The sequence below is a fragment of the Echinops telfairi genome, unplaced genomic scaffold (assembly GCF_000313985.2).
Source record: "Echinops telfairi isolate 266 unplaced genomic scaffold, ASM31398v2 ScPeMD7_3533;HRSCAF=4204_1, whole genome shotgun sequence".
In the NCBI taxonomy this organism is placed as follows: Eukaryota; Metazoa; Chordata; class Mammalia; order Afrosoricida; family Tenrecidae; genus Echinops; species Echinops telfairi.
In genome coordinates this window covers 7,262,376-7,286,266 of record NW_022107432.1, presented here as the reverse complement: position 1 = coordinate 7,286,266, position 23,891 = coordinate 7,262,376, and positions in this window count along the sequence as shown.

Here is a 23,891-nt window from a genome sequence, read left to right as displayed (position 1 = left end):
CAGCTCTTGTGGCGGAGTGCAGCCCCTTTGATCAGGGCACAGTCTCGATGCAATTGGGAGAAAGTCTCGCAGGCAGTGCGGCCTGCTCTTTTTAGAGCAGATTCTGTGGGAAAGCTTACCCTTCTGCTGGGCCTAAATCCTACATCTGGTTCATTGACCTTCTGTCGTATTGCCTGCCGATCCCATTAGCCATCAGCAGGTCTTGAATCTGTACCACCTCACATCTACCAGCCTGTGGACTTCTTACTTTGTCATTTTGTTTCTTGTTTTATTAGCACCTGCAGTTACGCAAGCCAAGAGAAGCTTCCAGCTTATCATCTGTACTGTGGATTTGGACTAGACTAGATATCCGGAAATGTATGACCATGTGAACCATTTCATGACATGAATTTCTTTCTGCATACATACACATATGCTTCTTTAGAGAACCCAGCCTAACACAGTACTTAAAGGAATTAGATAATAGATTAAACTAAGCCATTTAGCAATTGCTTTCTACCGTCTTGTGGCATTTGGGGAAAACAATTTACATTTTTTTTTAAAATTGACTTTATATAAAGTCAATGATATCAATTATCTCACCTATCCATAATGCAATAGAAATTAGAGCTAGCAGATATAGGACAATGAATCAAAAAACCAAGATAGTTGTCTGTGCTTAATCTTATGAAATGTCGATTAGGTGTTGCTTATCAAGGAAGAAATCTTGACTGTGGTGTTCCAGGAAGATACTTTTTCTCTTATTAATAGTAATATGAGAGTTATTGACATGATCTGTTAGATGTGATCGGCTGCTGAAATGATTATATGTCCACCACAGCACTTGTCAAACTACAGGGTACATACGAATCACCAAGGCATCTTCCTAAGTCAGGTTCTGATTCAGTGGATCTTCAACAAAAGCCAAGATTTCTTTATTTCTGAATCATTCCCAGTGAAGTCTGTGATATTGGCGAGAGTTGGACATTTTCAATAAAAAGAAGGCGGAGATTTGTTCCTGGGCTTACTTAGAAACCAGAGATGCTTGATTATTTTTCTTCAGATCTTCCACTTGCCCAATTAGCATTTTTGACCTTATGCTGTTCCTCACAGATGGCTACTCTTCTTCCAAGACAGACTTGTTTGTCCTCCTGGTATGCAATATTATTGCCAAGTCCATAGCTCAAAGACATCAATTTTGAATGTTTCTTATTCACTGTCAGCTTTGTATGTGCAGGAGGTGAATAGAAGTGCAACTTTGGCACATCTGAGCCTCCAAAGGATGTGGTTAATTTTGAACACATTCAAGAGACGTTGGGGGGTAGCTGATTTCTCCAATAGGGTATACAGTTTGACTTCTGCTGTTTTCATGGGTGTTGATTATGGATCTAAGTAAAATGAAATCCTGGACATCCTCAGTCTTTTTCTGTTTATCATGATGTTGCTTATTGATCCAGTTTTGAGAAAAACACTTTTTTCTGTGTTGAGGTGTATGTAATCCATACTGCAAGCTGTAGTCTTTGACCTTCATTAGTAGTTGTATGTACTTTCAATGCAGAGTTGTGTCATCTGCATATCATGGGTTGTTAATGAATCTTCCTTCAATCTTTTCACATAATCCAGTTTCGTGGGTTATTTGTTCAGTTTACAGATTGACCAAGGATAGTGGAAGACTATAGCCCTCACACACATCTTTCCTGATTTTTAAATCATTGAGCATAGCATTCTTCTATTCAAATAACTGTTCCTTGGTGTATGTTCAGATTCTACATAAGCACAATTAAAATTTCTGGTCTCTCCATTCTTTGCATTTTTATCTATACTTTTTTTTACAATCTATCTACTACAGTGCCTTTGCAATAAAACACAGCCAAACACTTTTCTGGTATTCCATCTGACACCAGCAATGATATCCCTTGATCCTTGGTTTCTTTTGGATACAGCTTAAATTTCTGAAAGTTTCATATTAATGTACTGCTGCATGTATTTCTGAATGCTCCTCAGTAAAAATTTCCCTGTGTGTGATATTAATAATATTGTTCAAAATTTTCTGTATTGCCATATATACATGAGCACTTCTAATATTGCATCTATTTGTTGAAATATCTCAATTGGTATTCCATCGATTATTGGACATTTATTTTTTGCCAAATGCCTTCAAGGTAGCTGGGACTTCTATCAAGACCATTGGTTCGTGATCATATGCCAAGCAGTTTTTGGCACAGTGAGTCTGTCCATCCCTTTCATCATATTCTGATGTGTCCAGTGTCATTAAGTATTTATGCCATAGAACTTGTCAATATTGCAGCCGGAAGCTTCGATTTTTCTTCAGCTAGTGCCGTGCAAGCACGTTCTTCACTTTTGGTTTTCTCTCTCAAGGAGTTCTCACGTCATGAAAATACTGTACTTGTCTTCTCTTGAAGCGCTTTGTAATGTTCTACTCAGTTCTTTAACTTTATTTTTTCTTTTGTAATGTTATATATGCATATATGTTAATATATATACATATATTTATGTTGTTGATTGAAATTTCCACAATGGAACACACTTATCCTAGTTTCTCTATATTATTCCAATCCTTCTTCTTCCCTGTGATACTACATAATCTGTTGTCAATTTGAGTTAATAAGAGGTTAGCTTGTAAGAGTGGAGTTTAGCCTGTCAATCAGGTTGCAGATTGATGGCCTCATTTAGAGGTGCTAAGGAGCTAAATAGCTCGCTGGAGATGGGACACCTACTCCCTGTGAGATGCTTTCTGACAAGACACATGGAACTATGCTAGGAGCCCTGGAGCTGAAGGAACTATGTGGAGACCCCTGCCAGTGCTGAGATGTCTCTACTACCACTGGGTCAACAAGACTTTCCACCCACTGGCCTGTGATGACTCTGCATTCAGTGTCATTGAATGTGTTGTGTGAGTCTGAAGGGGAGTTTATAGATTGGTATTGGACATATGGACTTATGGACTTGATTGGACTTATGGACTTGATCTGGACTATGCTGGAATGTTTTCTCAACATTCAATTGGTCTTGTACATAAACCTCTTTCTTATACACATATGAATCTCCCTGGATTTGTTTCTCTCGTCAACCCTAACACACTATGGTACCAGGAATGGGGTGGAAGTATGTGGATAGATATCTCTGAATGGGTCAAGAAAGTAAAGATAATCATGTCTCATGTGAGTGTTCACCAGAGGGTTACCCCTGAAGAGGAGGGCTTAACAATCAAGTGGATAAGATGATACGCACTGTGGAGACTGGTCCTCCTATTTCCTCTGCCACTCCTGTCATTGCCTAATGGGCACATGAACAATATGGACATGGTGGCAGGGATGGAGGTGCAGCAACACAGACTTCCACTCACCACGACTGACTTGGCCACTGCCACTGCTGAGTGCTCCATCTGCCAGCAGCAGAAGCCAACATTGAGTCCAAGATATGGGACCATTTCTCAGGAAGATCAACCGACCACCTGGTGGCAGGTTGTTTACATGGGACCACTTCCATCATGGAGGGGGCAGCATTTTGTTCTTACTGGAATAGACACCTATTCTGGAAATGGACTTGCCTTCCTTGAATGCAATGCTTCTGCCAAAACTACCATTCAATGACTTACAGAATGCCTCATCCACCGGCATGGCATCCCACATAGCATTGCTTCAGATCAAGGAATTCACTTCACAACAAATGCAGTGTGGCAATGGACCCCTGTCCATGGAATCCACTGGTTGTATCATGTTCCTCATCATCCTGAAGCATCTGGCTTGATAGAACAATGGAATGACCTCCTAAAGACACAATTATTTACAGAACCAGATAGTTGGCAACAACTTGCAGGGCTGGAGCAATGTTCTCCAGGAGGCTCTAGGTATACGCTCTAAACCTGTGGCCATTCACAAGAGTGACTGCTCACTGGGGAAAGGAAATAATCAGACTCTCAGGGATTACTGGTCACTGGCTCTGAACTAGCACTAATTCCAGGAGACCCAAAATGTTTCAAAGGCCCGAAGTCAGAGTGGGGGCATTCGGAGGTCAAGTTATCGATGGAGTTTTAGTTCAGGTATGTCTCACTGTGGGTCCAGTGAGCCCCTGAACCCATCCTGCCATTATTTCTCCAGTTCCAGAATGCATCATTGGAATAGACATACTTAGTAACTGGCAGAACCCCCATATTGGATCCCTAAAATGTGGAATAAGGGCTATTATGGTAGGAAAGGCCAGTGGGCGCCATTAGAACTGCTATTGCCTAGGAAAATAGTAAACCAAAAGCAATACTGCATTCCTGGAGGGATTGTTGAAATTAGTGCCACCATCAAAAACGTGAAGGATGCAGGGGTGGTGATTCCTACCACATCCCCGTTTAACTCACCTATTTGGCTTGTTAAACAAAACAAAACAAAACATGGATCCTGGAGAATGACAGTGGATTACTGAAAACGTAATCAGGTGGTGACTCCAATTGGAGCTTCCATTCCAGATGTGATTTCATTGCTTGAGCAAATAAGTACTTCTCCTGGTACTTGGTAAGTAGCTACTGAACTGGACAATGCCTTCTTCTCAGTACCAGTCTCAAAGGACCACCAGAAGCAGTTTGCCTTCAGCTGGCAGGGGCATTTATTCCCTAACCCTTCAGAAATTTTGGGTAAATGCTGCTTTTTTTGAGATGAAATGATTGATAACTACAAACTGTGCATACTTCCCTAGTGTTATTTTTTTCTCTTTTTGTTTTGCCAAAAAATAAGCAATGGGGGTGACCTACAGGGGCCTAAAGGGTGGCCAAGGGGCATAGATTCAAAGGTTCTACCAGTCTCTTCATCCAAACCCTTAATATTTTTATGATTTGGGGTTTCGTTCCATAATTTTCTCCTACTCTACCATAGTGGTGCAGTGGTTACGCATTGGGCTACTAACTGCCAAGTCAGGAGTTTGAAAACACCAGCCAGCTCTGTTGGAGGAAAGACAATGCTTTGCACTCCTGTAAAGGGTTACAGTCTCAGAAACTCACAGGTTCAGTTCCACTCTGCGTCATAGGCTCACTATGAATCAACATTGACTCCATGGCAGTGAGTTTGAAACTTTTTCTATCGACATCTTCTGCTGTGATCCCTTACCAAAGAGTTTATAGTGGTAGCTAGCTATCAACTGATTCTTGTGGTCTTAGACTAATTGAGAATGATGTCACCATTTTATGTTTGTTTGTTTGTTTGTTTGCTTTTGTTTTTAATTTTCTGCCCTCTTCTTTCCTCCATACTAGAAGAGATCAATAGTTGCAACTTAAATAACTGCATATACTTAAATAACTGCAGATGAGCTTTTAGACCCATCATTACTCATCAAATTTGAATATAGAACATTGTCTTTGTAAACTGTATCATGAAAACTGACCTTGATGTCTCCCAAGACAATGGTCCTGAAACCCCAGCCTCCATGATTACTTTTCTTCACTTGTTTGGCTATGTCTGAGTTTTCATAACTTTGCCACCTGTATGCTCTATTACATTATTGAATATCTTTGAAGCATAACTAAGTACAAATTTAGAACTTTTTCTGTCAGTCTCGTATATATTTATTATCAGAATCCCAGTTGAACTAAAAAAAATTTCAAGCCTTGAGTTGCGCAATAATGAAAGATTCTATGGGCACAGTATTGGACAATCCAGGAAGATCAAAAGAGAATGGAAAGAAGGCATGGCATCATTGTACCAAAAAGAAGGAGTTGACATCCAACTATTTCAAAAGGTAGTATAGGACAAGATCAATGGTACTAAAGGAACTTCTAACTGCACTGGAAACATTAGATGAAAACAAGGAATTTATAGAATACCAATTGAAGTATTCAAAAAAACGGGTGATATACTGGAAGTACTCAGTCATCTATGGCAGGAAATTTGGAAGGCTGCTACTTGGCCAACTGACATGAAGAGATCAATATTTATATTCTCTCCAAAGAGAGACAAACTAACAGAATGACCAAATTCTAGAACAATAGCATTGATATTACATACAAGTAAAATTTTGTGTAAGATCATCCAACAATGGTTTTAGCATTACATTGACAGGGAGCTGTCGTAGACTGAAGCTTGATTGAGAGGAATCTGTAGAAGTGGGGACATCATCGCTGCTGTTAGATTGATCTTGACTGAAAGCAAAGAATAGCAGAAAGATGTTTACTGGTGTTCTCCTGACTATGCTAAGGCATTCAGTCAGGCATAACAAGCTATAGATATCCCTGAGAATACTGGGACTCCCAGGACATGACATTTTGCTCATGTGGAAATTGTACATGGATCAGGAGGTGAATGTGTGAACAGAGCAAGGAAATCCTGCATAGTTTAAAATTCAGAAAGGTTTGCCACAGGGTTGTATCTTTTCACCATACATATTCAACCTGTATGCGGAGTAAATAACGAGCGAAGCTGGATTATATGAAGAAGAATGAAGAATTGGAGAAAGGCTTATTAACAACCTGTGATATGCAGAAGAGTATTGCTTGCTGAAGGTGAGGAATTGAGGTGAGGCACTTGCTGATGAAGAGCAAGGATTGCAATCTTCAGTATGAATTACAACTCAATGTAAAGAAAGACAAAATCCTCACTACTGGGTCAGTAGGGAGCATCAAGATAAATGGAGAAACGTTTGAAGTTGTCAAGGATTGTGTCTTGCTAGGATCTACAGTCAATGCTCAGGGAAGCAGCAGTTAAGAGATCAGATGATGCATTGCATTGGGTAAATTTGCTGCCCAAGACCTCTTGAAAGTGTTGAAAAGCAATGTTGTTGCTTCGTGGACTAAGGTGCACTTGACCTAAGTATTCTCAATAGTCTCATATGTATGGGAAAGTTGGGTTTTGAAGAATGAAAACTGAAGAATAATTGATGCATTTGAATTATGATGCTGGTGAAGTATATTGAAATTATCACAAACAGCCAAAAGAACAAACAAATCTGTCTTGGAAGAAGTATAGCCAGAATGCTCCTTAGAGGCAAGGATGAGACTTCACCTCGAGTATTTTGGACATGGTTTCAGGAAAAGCAGTTACTGGAGAAGGACATCATGGCTGTTAATGTAGCAGAGCTTCGAAAGAGAGCAAGAGCTTGATAAGATGGATCGACATAGTGGCTGCATTGATGAGCTAAGACGTAAAATGATTGTGGGGATGGCACAGGAATGGGCAGTGTTTTATTCTATTGTACATGGAGTTGATATGAAATGGAATTGACTCAACAACAGTCCCAGTCTACCACCCACATTCAGTGGCATCGTAATTATGTGTTGGGCTGCTAACCAGAAATCCAGCAGTTACAAACCACCAACCACTCCATGGAGGAAAGACGAGAATGTCTACTCCCATAAAGAGTTACCGTTTCAGACACCTATAGGAGTAGTAGTACCTTTTGTATTAAGTCGCATGAGTTGGAGTCTATTGATGACAGTGAATTTAGTTTGATATTTGGTCTTCAGTGGCTCATATATCACCATATTGCAGCATTATGTATATAACAGTATTTATGCAGCAAATGGCATGGAAGTGGCATATCTAACTGCCTCTGGATTCCAGATTGCCGTGAGGCATGGATTGGACATGCCTCCACAGTTAATCCTCTTCACCTATTCTGACACCAACTATTCCTCCCATGTCATTCTACAACTATACTCCGTTCTGTAATTCCATTGCAATGGACACAGAGAACTCACAGACACTATTCATGGTTAAGGGGGATTATTAGGGAAGTTAGTAGGCTACTGCAAGTCAGGATCAATAATCTGCAAGGATCTAGTTAGTGACCCAGAGCAACACCTCTCTTTAGCTGGTAGCCAAGTCTTTCTCTGGTCCTCAGCCTTTCAGCAATGTGGGTCCTTGGCTTCTGCCTCTGTGAATCAGGAAGCCAGCCTGCCAGTTGCTTTGTCTTACAGTCCTGTCGTCTTGGGCCAAATAAAGAGAAGGCACCTGATAGTCTCAATAGTTCTCCTTTAAATTTCCCTCCCATTGTCTCTGGTGCATTTGGACTTGGTGGCCTCTACCACTTTACCACTTTGGACAGAAAGTCCTTGGACTTCTCTTTGTGTGCCAGTGGCTCTTATACACCAAGGAATGGCTTTTGATGAAGGTGTGGTGTTTGTCCTTTAGCCCACCATACCCCCAAGTAACGAAGTCTTAAAGATGCCTCCAAAGAAACAAAGGATGTGACTTGGTTCACATTCGCTATTAAAGTCAGGATTTAACACCACCATAGTCCTGTAACAGAGTACTCTCTCCAAAATGGGATCAGAGCCCCAGAATTATAATATACCATATAAGGAAGTATGACTTCAACAACCATATTGATTGATTACATCTTGATTTACCTGTTTCTCTGATTTCAGAGTTTTTCTGGCATCCATCTTGGTCTTTTCTTTCTGTCTATCTTTCTTAATGATTCTTTTCTTTCTTTATGTATGATGTCACTGTTCACCCCATAATTTATCTGGTCTTTGGTCATTAATGTTCACTGTTTCAAATATATTCTTAAGATGGTCTCTAAATTCAGATATACTCAAGATCATACTTTGGCTCTTCTGGACTTATTTTTGTTTTTGTCCACTGGATTTTAACTCATCTATGAGCAATTGATGGTTCGTTCTGCAGGCATCTCTTAGACTTATTCTGACCGACGAGGTAGTCACTTTGGTCATTGGTATTCTGTCCACTAAGGTCCATGTGTTTGGTTCTTACATTGAAAAAAAATGTAGTTGCAATGAAGACATCTCCTTGAATGTATCACCAAGGCCTTATTTCCCAACTACCAATCTATCTTCTTTTCAATTTTCATAATTATCAATGCATCTTGATTGCACGTTCGATCAGTTTTTGACTGATAGAATTTGATAGAAGTTGATAGAATTCTTCAATTTATGCACTTTGATTTTAGTGGTTGATGCACAAACTTTAATAAAAGCCATATTAACTGGTCTTCATCATCTGAGTATGAATATTACCCTATCATTGACAGTGTTATACTTTGAGATAGATCTTGAAATGCTCCTTTTGACGTTATTCCTCCTCCCTTTGTCACTCCTAGTGTAGTAGACCATATGATTAAAATGGCCAATACCATTCCGCGTTAGCACACTTTCAATCTTTATGCATTTCACTTCATTTTTAATGGTTTCCATGTTCCTTCAACTCACCCTTCAGACATTCTACATTCTAATTAGTTATGGATGTTAACAGCTGTTTCTTCTAATTTTGAGTAGTGCTCTACTGGAAAATGAAGAACTAAAAACTTTGTTTAATATACTTCATTGAAGTCAGCTGTACTTTAGGGACACAGCTCCTCCTCATTTCTATTTTGAGTGCCTTTTAGGCTGAGGGGCTTATCTTCTGTCACTAGATGGTACAGTGTTACACAGCTATTCATAAACTTTTCACTGGCAAATTTTTATATAAATAGGTAGCAAAGCACTAATAACTAGTTTGTCTTCATCTGGAAGCTCTGCTGAAATGTCCATCATGAGGCACTCTGCTAGTATTTAAATTATCAGTGGCATACTTGAGTAGAGGGCCCACTGTCCATCTGTTTCCTCGGCAGTCTGAGATGCTCACCTTCCTAGCACAATTACTGAGGACAACAGGTGAAAAATCAAATGTGGTGAAGAAAGCTGATGGTGCCCGGCTATCAAAAGATATAGCATCTGAGGTCTTAAAGGCTGGCAGATAAACAAGCAGCCATCTATTGAGAAACATCAAAATCCACATGGCAGAAGCACACCAGACTGTCCTGACTCGATCGCTGAAGACAAGGCAGGTACATAAACAAATGTGGTGAAGAAAGATGATGGTGCCTGGCTATCAAAAGATATAGCATCTGGGGTCTTAAAGGCTTGAAGATAAACAGGTGGCCATCTAGCTGAGAAACAACAAAGCCCACATGGAAGAAGCACACCAGCCTATCCTGACACGATCGCTGAAGACAATGGGTACACAAACAAATGTGTTGAAGAAAGCTGATGGTGCCTGGCTATCAAAAGATACAGAGTCTGGGGTCCTATAAGCTGGAAGATAAACAAGGGGCCATCTAACTGAGAAACAACAAAGCCCACTTGGAAGAAGCACATCAGCCTGTGAGATCACAAGGCATCGAAGGGATCAGGTATTTGGCATCAAAGAATAAAAAATCATAGCATTGTGAATGAGGGGGAGTGCAAAGTGGGGACCCAGGGGCCATCTGTGAGAAATTGGACATCCCCTTGCAGAAGGGCTGTGGGGAGGAGAGGAGCCAGTCAGGGTGCAGTGTAGCAATAATGAAACATACAAGTTTCCTCTAGTTCTTGAATGCTTCCTTCTCCCCCATCCCCCACTATCATGATCCCAATTCTATCTTACAAGTACGGCTGGATCGGAGGATGTACACTGGCACAGATAGGAACTGGAAACACAGGAATCCAGGACAGATGAACCCCTCAGGACCAGTGGTGAGAGTGGCGATACCGGGAGGGTGGAGGGAAGGTGAGGGAGAAACGGGGAACGGATTACAAGGATCTACATATAACCTCCTCTGGACAGCAGAGAAGTGGGTGAAGGGCGATGTCAGACGGTATAAGATATGACAAAATAGTAATTTATAAATTATCAAGGTTTCATGGGGGAGTGGGGAGCTTTGAGAGAGGGGTAAAAATGAAGAGCTGATACCAAGGGCTCAAGTTGAAAGCAAATATTTTGAGAATGATGAGGGAAACAAATGTATAAAAGTGCTTGACACAATGGATGGATGGATGGATGGATTGTGATAAAAAGATTAAAAAATATATATCAGTGGCATAGCATCTAGAGTCAGAGCAACAGGGAAGTCACCACAGTACAGCAAACTGACAGACTAGTGGTGTAGGCTTGGAAGAGGGATGATGAATTTTCAGTGGCCTGATCCTGTTTATTATTCAAGATTTTTTTAGGGTTAACATGAAATAATTTGAATATTGAGAAACATTCTGTGGCCAGAGAATAGAATAAATAAAATAATTATATGTATAGATTGTGACTGTGGCCTCATTAGCACTTTGTCCTAAACTTAGACTTTTTCAGTCTAAGTTAATCAACCAAATTTTCTAGCTAATGAGGCCAAGAGTCAGGCAAATGACCTTTATGGTGTTCCAGAACTGTGGGGTGCACTTTTAAACCAAGCCAGCTACGTCAGAGATATGGGCCACTGCTGTTTGAATAGTGGGTATATCTAATGAAAAACAACATAGATTCCAATACTTGTAAATCAACCATCTGTATAAAATAGAGTATTTCCCCCATCTCCTGTCTATCCCTATTTATTAGTGTGATTGTAGGAAACAGAAATATACAATCCTGGACCCCCAACTTTAAAGATTATGACTTAATTGATGGGGGGGGGGAGCTCTAGGCATATGCTTTATAAAAAAACTATTCATTCTAATGTGTAATAATTGTAAATAGCTATTGCTTTTAGACCTCAAAGATGGGGAATTTTTCTGATTTTTCTGCATTTCTGTAGAAAATTATAACCTACATAGCAAGAGGTTGAAAATTTTAAATATTCAATAAATACCTATGTAATAACTAAATAACATTTTAAATTGAGTGTACCTCTGCTTAATTTATGTTCATTTCTCCAAAGCAGATTACACATCATTATGCCATGGGTATATTATTTTCTCACCTGTAAACTGGTAGAACAAATATCCATGACATTTTTATTAAATTTCTCAGTAACTAGTAAGGTACTTAAACTTCCTCTAACTATAGGTTGTTACTCAATAAAATGGGGAATGAGAATATTGATATGCTACTAAAAACATAAGAGAGTACCGATTATGAAATACGTCTGTTTCTAATGACCTGAAATAACGTTTTTCAAAGGGGCTCTCTCTCTGAGTTTGTTACATCTATGTTTAGTCACTACTTATTTTTCTCACTCCTTTGCCTTGGCTTTTTTCAGAATGTTTACTCTCACAGCCTCAAAACCACATTTTGGGAATTCTATTCATTTTCAAGGTTATATTAAAGCACTACTTGTTTAATGAAATCTTTCTTAACCTGGCCATAGTTGATTCTCATGGTCAAGTTCTGTCTGAAGACATAACACTTTTTCTTCTGTAGATCAACCATGAAAGTATTTCATACACACACACACACACACACACAAAGAAAGAAACAACAAAAACATGATTTGAATGACCCTTTCACAGGGGTCGTCCAATTCACAACAGTAGCAAGATTAGTTATGAAATAGCAATGAAAATAATTTTATGGTTGGGGGGTTATCACCACATGAGGAGCTGTATTAAAGGGTCACGGCTTTAGGAAGGTGGAGAACCACTGGTTTATGAGGAAGAACCTGGCAAGTGAAATCGACTTCCCAATCCCAGAATCCCTGATTAAAAAAGAAAAGAAAACAAGAAAAATGAACTAGGTTAGTGTATTAGTTTGGGTACTTTAGAGAAACAAATCCACAAAAACTCATGTCTAAGAGAGTTTTATATAAAGGTTAAGTGAGCATCAAGAAAACATCCCAACCCAGTGCTGCCCAAGCCCACAAGTCCAACATTAACCCATATGTCCATATGTCCAACACCAATTCACAAAGTCCTCCTCCATCTCACAAAGCAGACACAATGATGCCGACTGCAGGAGGAAAGCTGAGTCAGTGAACATCTCAGCACTGGCAGGGGTCTCCACACGGCTGCTCCAGCACCCAGGGCTGCATCGGGGTAGGTCCATGTGGCTTCTCCTTGGGGATGTCCTGCAGGAAGTCAGCGTTTCAAGCTGAAACAGGGAACCGCTAATGCAGCTGCACCCTGGTGCAACCATCACAAAGCAAGAGACCCTAGAACTTGAAAGGCGAGGCTCACCGAGCCATTTATCCCTCAGCCCTTCAATTAACCCCACATGTGTTTATCGGCCAGGTTGGCACAAAGAATTCACTAACTCAGTTAGTGAAAACGAAAGCTCAGCCTGAAATCTTCAAGAAAACCGTATGAATTGAATTCCCACAGGCTTCAGAATACATACGGTGGGATCTTACCAACCCTCAACCGGGAAGTTAGGTAAGTAAAGTTAGGTAAGTTAGGTAAGTAAAGATGAACCAGGGAAGCAGAGAATTTCACAGAGGTGCTGATTTGCAGAGGAAACTGAAAAGCTGAAGAAATTCTCAAACATTGTCTTTGACTCTCATGTCCTGGCAAAGCAGTTTAAACCTTCAAGAATCCCCAAAAGTTTCCAACAAATAGTCCCTTGTAGAAGGACAGAGATGACTTGAGGAAAAGAATATCACATACAGAATCTAAATTGAGCAAACGGACTGCTGAAGAATGATCCGGTAGATAAAATATCAGGATATATCATAACCATAAAATACAATTTAAAAATATAGAGCATTGTTTGGGAAGGCTGCAAAGGTCTACAAACTTCTCAGGAGTAAAGGCAAGATGACTTTCTGAATCATGCTTGGTCTCAAGAGGCAGAAATAGGAGCAAAAAAAAAAAAAAGGTGGATTTCTGAATCCATCATGGCAACAACATGGGAAGGTGCCCTTGAGATACATTTTGCAATGCTACTCTAGCTTTTAGGGAACTCTGGTAGCATAGTGAATTGCTAACAGCAAGGCCAGTAGTTCAAAACCACGAGCTGCTCTCTGGGAGAAAGTTAAGGCTTTCTATTCCCATAAAGATTTAGTCTCAAAAACTCTCAGGGGGCAGTACTACTCTGCCCTGTAGGGTCTATATGAGTGGGAATCAGCCACAAGGTCAGCAGTTCAAAGGTACCAGGTGCTCCAAGAAAGAAAAATGAGATTTTCTACTACTTCCATAAAGATTTACAACGTTAGAAACCCACAGGGACAGTTCTGCTCTGCCATGTGATTGCTATGAGTCAGAATTGACTGGATAGCAGTAACTTTGAGTTTAAGTTTGCGGCATTGCCATGCAATGCATCATTTGTTAACTTGTTGATTTCCTGAATATGAATTGTGGATCCAAGTTAAATGAAATCCTTGACGACATCAATATTTTCTCTACTTCTTATGATATTTTAATCAAATATTAGATATTAAAAATATAAAAACTATAATCCCTAATGATATTGAAATAAAGTAAAATCAAGAGATAAAACTATTGGATTTCATTGGAGGGTGCCAGAGCTTACACTTAATACTCTGAAAATTGATCATCTAAAAGAAGTTACCATACCTTTACAATATAATTAGTATCTTATGACATTTATCGTATAGCAGAAGATAGATATAATGAATAGGTTTTCTAGCTAATTTATGCAAAAAATTATATACTTAAAGTGGTAACAGTTTTGTGACTTCCAATGAACTAAAATGATTCAGAAAATGGCCATTAATACATGATAACGCTATCTCTCATGAAGTAGGTGAAAGGTGACAGTGAACTTTACAATAAGGAGATCCAGCTGTCACTACTGCTCAATTTTAGTGTCATTGAAAGTGTAGCATTTAGACATCAAGTGTCCCTTAAATGATGTAATATGAAGAATACAATACCACCTATACAATTTTTTTTTATCACCAACAGTTTTCAATTGACTGCTAACTATAAGATCAGTGGTTCGAATCTTCCCAATGGCTTAGTGACAGAAAACTAGTGATCTGCAGCCATGAAGATTAAAGCCAAGGAAATCTAATGGAGCACTACATGGGGCCATTATGAGTCTGGGCTGAACGGAGGGCAGGTAATAGCAACAACAACAATGTACTAGATACACACAAGCACACACTCATATACTCTTATATTTATATAAAAATAAACCCAAACTGAATCAAGCTTTTAGAGCTAATGTATTGTATTGTATTGATTATATAGAAATAGACAAGAATTTTTTAAAACTCAAAAATCCCCACCAAACTCACTGACAAAGAGTTGTTTCCAAGTCACAGTGACCGTAAGGGACAGAGTATAACTCAGGTTATCCAAGACTGCCCATTTTTCTTTTTCTTTTTAAAAAAAAATCATTTTATTGGGGACTCTTACACCTCTTATAGCAATCTATACATCAAATGTGTGCTTATGTTGCATCATCATTTTCAAAGCATTTTCTTTCTACTTGAGCCCTTGGTTGGTATCAACACTTTTTTTCCCTCCATCCCCCACTCTTTCACCCCGGTGAACCCTTGATAAATTATAAATTATTATTATTTTTATAATAATAATCACACTGCCTTACACTGTTTGCTGTCTCCCTTCGCTCACGTTTCTCTCATTTGTCCTGGGGGGGGGGTGTTATACATTGATCATTGTGAATGGTTCCCCCTTTCTCCCTCTTCTTCCCCAACCTTCCACCTACCCTCATGGTATCGATACTCTCATTACTTTTCCTGAGGGTTTTATCTGTCCTGGATTCCCTGTGGAGAGCTCTTATATAAACCAATGTACTTGCTCAGATATAGCTGAATTTTGTAAGGTAGAACTGGGGTCATGAGAGTGGGTGGGGAGGAAGTATTAAAGAAGTAGAGGAATCCTGGCTGACTCATCCCTTCCTTTTGACCCTTTTGTAAGGGGATTTCCAATTGTCTACAAATGGGCTTTGGGTCTTTACTCAGATACACCTTGTTCACATTAATATTATGGTATGTTTTGGATCTTCTGATGTCTAATACCTGATGCCGTCAACATCTTGTGATCACAGAGGCTGGTGTGCTTCTTCCATGTGGGCTTTGTTGCTTCTCTGGTAGAAGGCCTCTTGTTTAACTTCAAGCCTTTAAGACCCCAGGCACTATATCTTCTAATACCCAGCACCATCAGCTTTCTTTACCACATTTGCTTATGCACCCATTTTGTCTTCAGCAATCCTGTTGAGAAGGTGGGCATCACTGAATGCCAGGTTATTAGAACAACGTGTTCTTTCATTGAGGGAGGGCATGAGTAGACGCCCAATGTCTATCTGCTACCTTGACACTTAATATATAAATATATGTACATATATGTATGTCCCTATCGTTATATATTAATATATTTACATATATGCATGCCTATATTTATACTACTATACATGTCTTTTGCCTCCTAGTTCTTTCCTCTATTTCCTTTTACTTTCCTCCTGTCCCACTATCATGTTTGACCTTCATGTGACTCTCAGCAATTCCTCTCTTCTACATTGTACTTCATCAAACCCCACCAGGCATTCTACACCCTCCTTGCCATTGATTTTAGATCCCTTATTATTCCCTTGAACATGGGTGTGTTGGTTCCCCCTCCCTTTCTCCCACCTCCTTCTATCCCATGTTCCCCTGGACCTTTCAGCCCCAGTGTTTTCTCCTTGGGATTGCTTTATCATGCCTATCTTATTGTGGCAGTTACATAATCTCCTGTCAACTCAAGTGAAGGGTGGAGTCTACCCTGTCTGTCAGGTCATAGTGAATAATGCCTCCGTGTGGGAATGTCCTTCTCTAAGGATTGTGGGAACTCCTGTCTTCCTCCCTGGAGGTTGAAGGACACACAATCTTTCTGCTTCACATTCCTGTTGACAAGCCACAAGGAGCCATGGTGATGGCAGTCAGAGTCCTGGAGATGTGTCCACTGCCATTGATCCGACAGGACATTCCACCTACTAGCCTCTGATTATCCTACATTCAGCATCATTACATGCTATGTGAGTCTGAAGAGGAATTCATGGGCTAATATGGGACTTTTGGGCTAATATCAAACTTGTGTACTTGATCTGGATTGGGCTGGGATATTTATTGATGCACAGTTACTTCTTGTTATAAAGTTCTCTCTTACATGTCTATGAGTATCTCTGGATTTGTTTTTCTAGTCAACCGAACTAATACATAATGATACCTTGGTCATGCAAATGGAGAATAGATGCTTGTTTGACCTCTACCTAAGTGTAGTTCTTCTTTGGCTGGCCAGAGGTCAGATTTGGCCACACAGTTGACTGAGTTTATTTCTGTGAAGAGTATGCGAAGTTAAAGTTTGATTATTTTGTTCGGTTGTTGTCTTTGGTTATTCTTATTTGAGATTGTGAAAATGAATGTGATACATGCATATTTTGAGCTCAGGGGGAAACATCACATTTTGGATTTCTCAGAGACCCTGCTGCATAATTGCAAAGAGTTGAAAACAACCTAAATGTCCATCAACAGACATATGGATAAAAAAAAACTCTGGTACACACATACAATGGGTAATACACATCCCTAAAAAGCAGTGATGAACACATGAAGCACATTGTCGCATGGGAAAAGTTGGTGGAAATTATACTAAGCAAAGTAAGCCAAACACAAAAGAACAATTACAACATGAGTCCAATGAGGTAAGCTTAAAAAGCACAAGGGGAAGGTGTCAGATCTAACCCAGGGATACATATGGCAGCCAACTAAAAAGGTGGGGAGAAAAAAAAAAAGGATAAGGGTAGTGGGAGAACAGAGCACTAACCCACCCACAGGGAAGATATCGTTTATATCTGCACATAACAGAGAGAGGGACCAGACATTGACGCCCAGATATCTGGTCATAGTCTGTTTCTTACTTCTTGGTACAGGCCCAGAAGGAGGATTGCTGGGTCATATGGTAGCTCGATTTCCATTTGTTTTAGGTATTGCCAAATTGATTTTCACAATAGGTGCACATACCTACAGTACCACCAGCAGTGTAAGAGTGTTCCTATTTCACCACACCCCTTCCAACACTTGTTGCTTTCTGATGTTTTGAATTGGGTTATCTTTGAGGGGATTAGGTGGTATCTCATAGTTGTTTAAACTTTCATATCCTGTATGGTTAATGATCAGGAATATTTTCTCATATGTTTATTGGCTATTCTGAGTTCTGCCCTTGTGAAGCTTCTGTTCAGGTCTTTTCCCCACCTCCTCAATGGACTATTGGTTTTTTTCTTATTTTAAGCTAGCAGAATTCTGCAGATTTTAGTCATACGAACTTTTTATGACGTGTCATTGCTAAATCTGTTTTCGCAGTCTGTGGGCTCCCTTACAACTCTCTTGGTGAAGACTTTCAATGTACATAGGTGTTTTATCTTTAGGATATCCCACTTGTCAATTTGTATTTGCTCTGTGTTTATGTCCTTCCCTATGTCTGATAGCCTATGGATTCCCTCCACAAAAATTCTTAGGTTTGTCCCAATTCCCTCTTTGATGGCCTAAGAGTTTAGGGCTTTACCTAGAGGTCTGTGATCCACCTTGAATTTACTCTTGAACATGCAGTGAGCTAAGGGTCTTGTTTAATTTTTCTTCAGGGAGATATCCATTTTTTCAGCAACATTTGTTGAAGAGGGCACCTACTTTCCATTTGATATTTTTTGAACCCTTATAAAAAATCAGTTGTCTGCATGCTGATGATTTCATTGCTGAGATTTCAGTTCTCCATTATACCAGTATCATGCTCTCTTGACCACTGTGGCTGTATAAAAGATGTTAAAGTCAAGTCAAACAAGCCCTCTGACTTTGTCCTTCTTCTTGAGGAGTTCTCTGCTAATATTGGGCTCTTCCCTCTTCATATGAAGTTGGTAGTTTTTCCAATTCTTTGAATATAGATGTTGGTATTTGTATTAGGATAGCATTAAACTTATATAGTGCGTTGGGTAGGACTGACATCTTTACTAAATTAAGTCTTCCAATCCATGAGCATGGCATACTCTTCCATTTGTGGAGGTCACTTTTGATATCTTGTCATAGTGCTTTGCAGTTTTACTCATACAAATCCTTTGGCTTGGGGCCAGGTATATCTCTAGATATTTCAATTTGTGCTTGATTATTGTGAATGGTATTACCTTTGTGATCTCCTCTTCCATGGTCTTGTCTGATGTATATAGCAGTCCAATAGATTTCTGTTTGTTGATCTTGTATCCTGCCACTCTGTCATATTCCTGTCACTTCCAGCACTTATCTTGTGGATCTTTTGGGGTTTTCCATATATAAAATCATATCATCTGTGAATAATGATAGTTTCATCTCTTCTGTACCCAGACAAAATAACTTTGATGTCTTTGTTTTGCTTTGTGTTGTTAGCTAGGCCCTCCAGTACAATGTTAAATAGAAGTGGTTACAAGGGGCATCCTTGTCTGGTCCCTTTTTCAGTGGGATTGTTTTTGTCTTTTCTTCATTGACTACTACATTGGCAGTTGTTTTTTCACATATAACGTGTATTACCTTGAGAAATTTTCCTTCCATTCCTATCTTCTTGAATGTCTTAAACAGGAATGGGTGTTGGATGTTGTCAAATGCTTTTTCTGTGTCTATCGATATTATCATGTGGTTCTTATCCTTTTTCTTGTCAATATGACAAATAATGCTGATGGACTCTGTGATGTTCAACCATCCCTGCATCACTGGAATGAATCCCATGTGCCCATGGTTAATTATTCCTTTTGTATACTTTTTTTATTCTATTGGCCAGTATTTTGTTAAAATTTTTTGCATCAATGTTCATGAGAGATATTGGTCTGTAGAACTCAATTCTTGTTGGATCCCAATGTGCTTTAGGTATCAGTGCTACATTGGTTTCATAGAAAGAATTTGGGAGTGTGCCGTCTTTTTCTTTGCTCTGAAAGAGTTTGTGTAGGATTGGTGTCAGGTCTTCCCTGAATGCTTGGTAGAATTCTGTGAAGCTCTCTTGCCTGGAGGTTTTTTTAGTTGGTATTCCCTTGATAACCTTGTCTATTTCTTCTACTGCTATGAATCTGTGATACCCATCTGGGATAATCTAGAGAGGGATTGTTTTTGCAAGTATTTGTCCATGTCTTCCAAGTTGTTGACTTCATTGGAGTACAGGTCTTCATAGTGCTGTGTAATTAGCCTTTTAATTTCATTAGGGTCCAGTGAAATTTCACCTCTTTCATCCCTCATCCTGCCTATTAATATTTGTTCCTTCCTTTCTTTGGTTAGGTTTGTCTATCGATTCTTTTAATCCTATGAAAGAACCAGCTTTTTTGCTGCATCAATTTTTTACATCATTCCTTGTTTTCCATCTCATTTATCTCTGCCCTGATTTTTATTATGTCTTTTCTTTTGCTATTAGTAAGGTTGTCCTATTGACTCTACTCTAATAGCTGAAGGTTTTGTGCCAGTATATCAATCATAAGTCTGTCTTTATTTTTCATGTGTGCATGTATTGCTATCAAACTTACTCTGATAACTGCTTTTGCTGTGTCTCAAAGGTTTCGGTATGTCTTATTCTCATTCTCTTTGGCTTTTAAATACTTCCTAATTTTGTCTCTGATCTGGGCCAGTACCCACTCATTTAGCAGTAGAGTGTTATTCATCCTGCAATTGTTTGCTATTGTTTTCTTAATCACCATTTTGTTGATTTTCAGTTGTATGGCATAGTGGTCCAAGAGGTAAGTCTCAGTGACCTCTATGTGCTTGAATTTACACAGGCTCAACTTGTATCCCAGTATCATGTATTTTATCTTTAAGAATGTGCCGTGTTGGCTTGAAAAGAACAGGATTTTTTTTTTTTTTTTTTTTTTGCATTTGGTTGGAGGGCTCTGAAAATGTCTATGAGGTCAAGTCGGCTAATTGTAGAATTTTGTTTCATAGCTTCCTTATTAAACTTCTTTCCCTGTGATCTAACTTTCTCAGAGCGCAGTGTATTAAAGTCACCTACTATGATTGATGAGCCTGTGATTTCTCTTTTCATCTTTTGGTGTGTTTAACTGATGAATTGTGTGGGTCTCTCATTGAGTGCATATGTATTTATTATGTTCATTGGTTCTTGGTCTACTGATCTGTTGAGCATTTATATGGTGCTCCTCCTTGCCTCTTCTTATGGCTTGCACTTTGAGATACATTTTATCAGAGATTAGGATAGCAACCTCTGATTTTTTTGAATTGCCATTTCCTTGGTATATTTTTTGCCAGTCTTTGATTTTTGTTTGAGAGCTTGAGGTGTGTCTCTTGTAGGCAGCAGATCAATGGGTTTCTAAGCCAGTCTGCTAGTCTCCATCTTTTAATGGGTGAGTTCAGTCCTTTATATTCAGGTATTTTATCCATCTGTGGACTGTCATCTCATCTCGTCATCTCTTACATTTTGTGTTGGGTATTTTCCTACCTCCCTTCTTATCACTGTGTTTTGCTTGTGTGTGTTTAATTCTTGTCTTCTTTTCACCGTTGGGCAATGTTATCTTGAGGGCTATTTTTGATGTTTTTACCTCTGGGTATGTGGAGACAAAATAGTCTCTTATTTGTATTGGTGAGTGTTGTTCTTCTGAGCCTGAATATTTTGTAGAGCTGGGTTTCTTTAATGTATTCTCTTTAACATATTCTTTGAGTTTTCCTTGTCTTGATAGAGAGTTTGGCAGGATAGACAATTCTTGTGTTGGCATTTTTCTCTTTCAAATTACAGAAGATGTTACACCACTCTCCTTTTCTTCATGGTCACTGGTGATAGGTCTGAATATATTCTTATTTGGGTACCTTTATAGGTAGCTGCCTTTTTTCCTCTAGCTGATTCATTGTAGCTGGTGTCCTCTCAACTTCCTGAATGGTTGACTGATTTTCATTCCTTAAAGTTGGGGAAGTTTTCCTCTAGGAATACCCTCACTATTTTTGCCATTGACTGCTCCATTGTATCTTGTTCTGGTAATCTAATTATTCTCATGTTGTTCCTCTTACTAGCATCATACATTGTTCTCAGCTTTTCTTCAGCTTCTCTGATTTGTTGAAGTCTTTATGATTATCCCCATGTTCAGTGATATGGTTCTCTGCTTCTTCTAGTCTGTTGGTGAGGTATGTTAACTAGTTATTTGCTTTTGTTACTTCCTCCCGTAACTCTTGTATTTCCCTTAGGTGCATGGCCTTTATCTCCTCTAGCATTTCATCCTTTTTCTGTATTGCTTCACTCTTGTGTGACTCCATGCAACATTATGAAGATTTCTTTATTTTGTAGATCAATCTCTGCTTCTTTTACACATGTTACTAGTTTTGGGACCTCCTCCGAAATTATGTTTTGTTACTCCTATTATTTCATTGAGCTTGTTGTGACTAGTTGCTGATAGAATGTTGTTTTAGAGGAGCTTGGTACCATTTTCTGGGGGTCTTAGTGCCCTGGGATCTCTCTTTGGGTCCTGGTTGGAATGCTTCTGCCAGCTCCCTGTAGCCAACTGTGCTTGGGGGTTTGGGATACTGCTTTATCTCAGTGGGGTTTCCCTTAACCCTAGCGTACGAGGATTCTGTTTGGAGTGCAGGTTTGATGACTGTGGAATCTGTACAAGTCTGTTTATTGCTGTGAAAGCTGTCTACAGAAGGCTGGAAGACTCTGACTGAGTGGCACAGGCCATGGTCTGAAGGTGAGTGCGGGTCTGGGCACAAGAACTTGGGGCACAGTGTGAGGGGTGGTGGTACTGCTGGGGAATCTGTCAATGGTTATAGGCACTTTGGATGGGCAGTGGGGAGGCCCCAGCTGCAGCTTTCATCTCTGCACATGGATTGTGGGAGGGAGCCAGATGCAGCAGAGGAAGTCACACACTTGCATTGGGAGTGTTCTGGGTGCTGCAGTCAGAGGCCATAATTAGAAGGCAGGAGAGTGCTGAGTGCGGCAGGGGAAGCTGCCAGCAGGTGGAGGGAGGGCCTCAGGAGTGGCAGGAAAATACATGAGTGGATGGGGAGTTTGGGGTTCAAAGTGCTGCTGCAAGAGCTACTTGCAAGCTTGGGGCATGGTGGTCAGGGCACAGGTGGGTAACTGGGTGGTGGTGGTCAAGGTGGGATCCACAGCAGGTGTAGGATATGGGGTTAAGTTTGGTTCTAGGTTCTGGGAACAACTCCCAGCTGTCGCAGAGATTAAATGACAGCCTCAGACCTCCAATGTGCTTCCTGATATCCCTACTCACTGATATCCACAAAGCTCCCAGTGCAGGCTGCCTACCTGGTTTCCATCTAGCCAGAAGTCCAAAATTTTCACATAAGCAGACGACCACACCTTTTTCTCACAGAGTAGCTAGGAGTTTCAAACTGCGGGTGCCACCAGGGTTTCTGTCATCTTCATGCTCATGGCATATTCAAGTTCATTGTTTGCTGATATAGATTGAGCTCTCCTGAGGACCTGTCCAAATTAAGTGAATGGGATAATGTTTGGGTCCATAAAATTTTCACAGAATAATTTTCAGAAGTGGTCACCAGGTTTTTCTTCCTGATCTTAGTCTGGAAGTTCCACTGAAAACAGTCTTCCATGGGTGGCCTTGCTGATATTTGAATACCAGTAGTATTAACTTCTAGCATCAGAGAAACATACAAGCCACTCAAGTGCCACCAACTGAAAACCAGTGGGAGTTTTATCTGCATGGAGATTAGAATTTTTCTTTATTTTTTTAGTTTTCTTGTGGGGGTTGGGTGGTTGTTGGTTTTGCTTAATCTATTTCTATTTCATAGAAGGGATGAAATCTAAGAAAACTTTATCATAGTCCATGATTGATAGTGGACAAAATTCAAGTTGTGATTATCATAAATAATACAGGTATATTGCAGGTTCAGTTTTAGACATTGCAGATTTAGTTCTAGAGTACGACAATAAAGCAATTAACACAATAAAGCGAGTCACACAGATCGTTATATTTCCCAGTGCATGTGAAGGGTATATTTACACTGTAGTGTAGTCTATCTACTAAGTATGCAACCATATTATGAAAAACTTTGAAGTATTGTGAGAATAACCAATATGTGACACAAAGTCAACACAGAAGTGAACACATGCTATTGGGGGGAAAATGCATCCATAGGCTTGCTTGGTTCAGGGTTTCCACAGACCTCCAGTGTGTAAAACATGCAGTATCTTCAAAGTACAATAAATGGAAGTACTAGGAAATAAAGCGTGCCTGTATTTTATAATCTTTAGGGATGAGATAAATAATTTAAAAAATGAAAACGCACCTTTTTTTGCTGTCAGGTGTTTGTGTGTGTTGTGTGTGAATCTTTGCATAGCAATGAACTATTTTTTG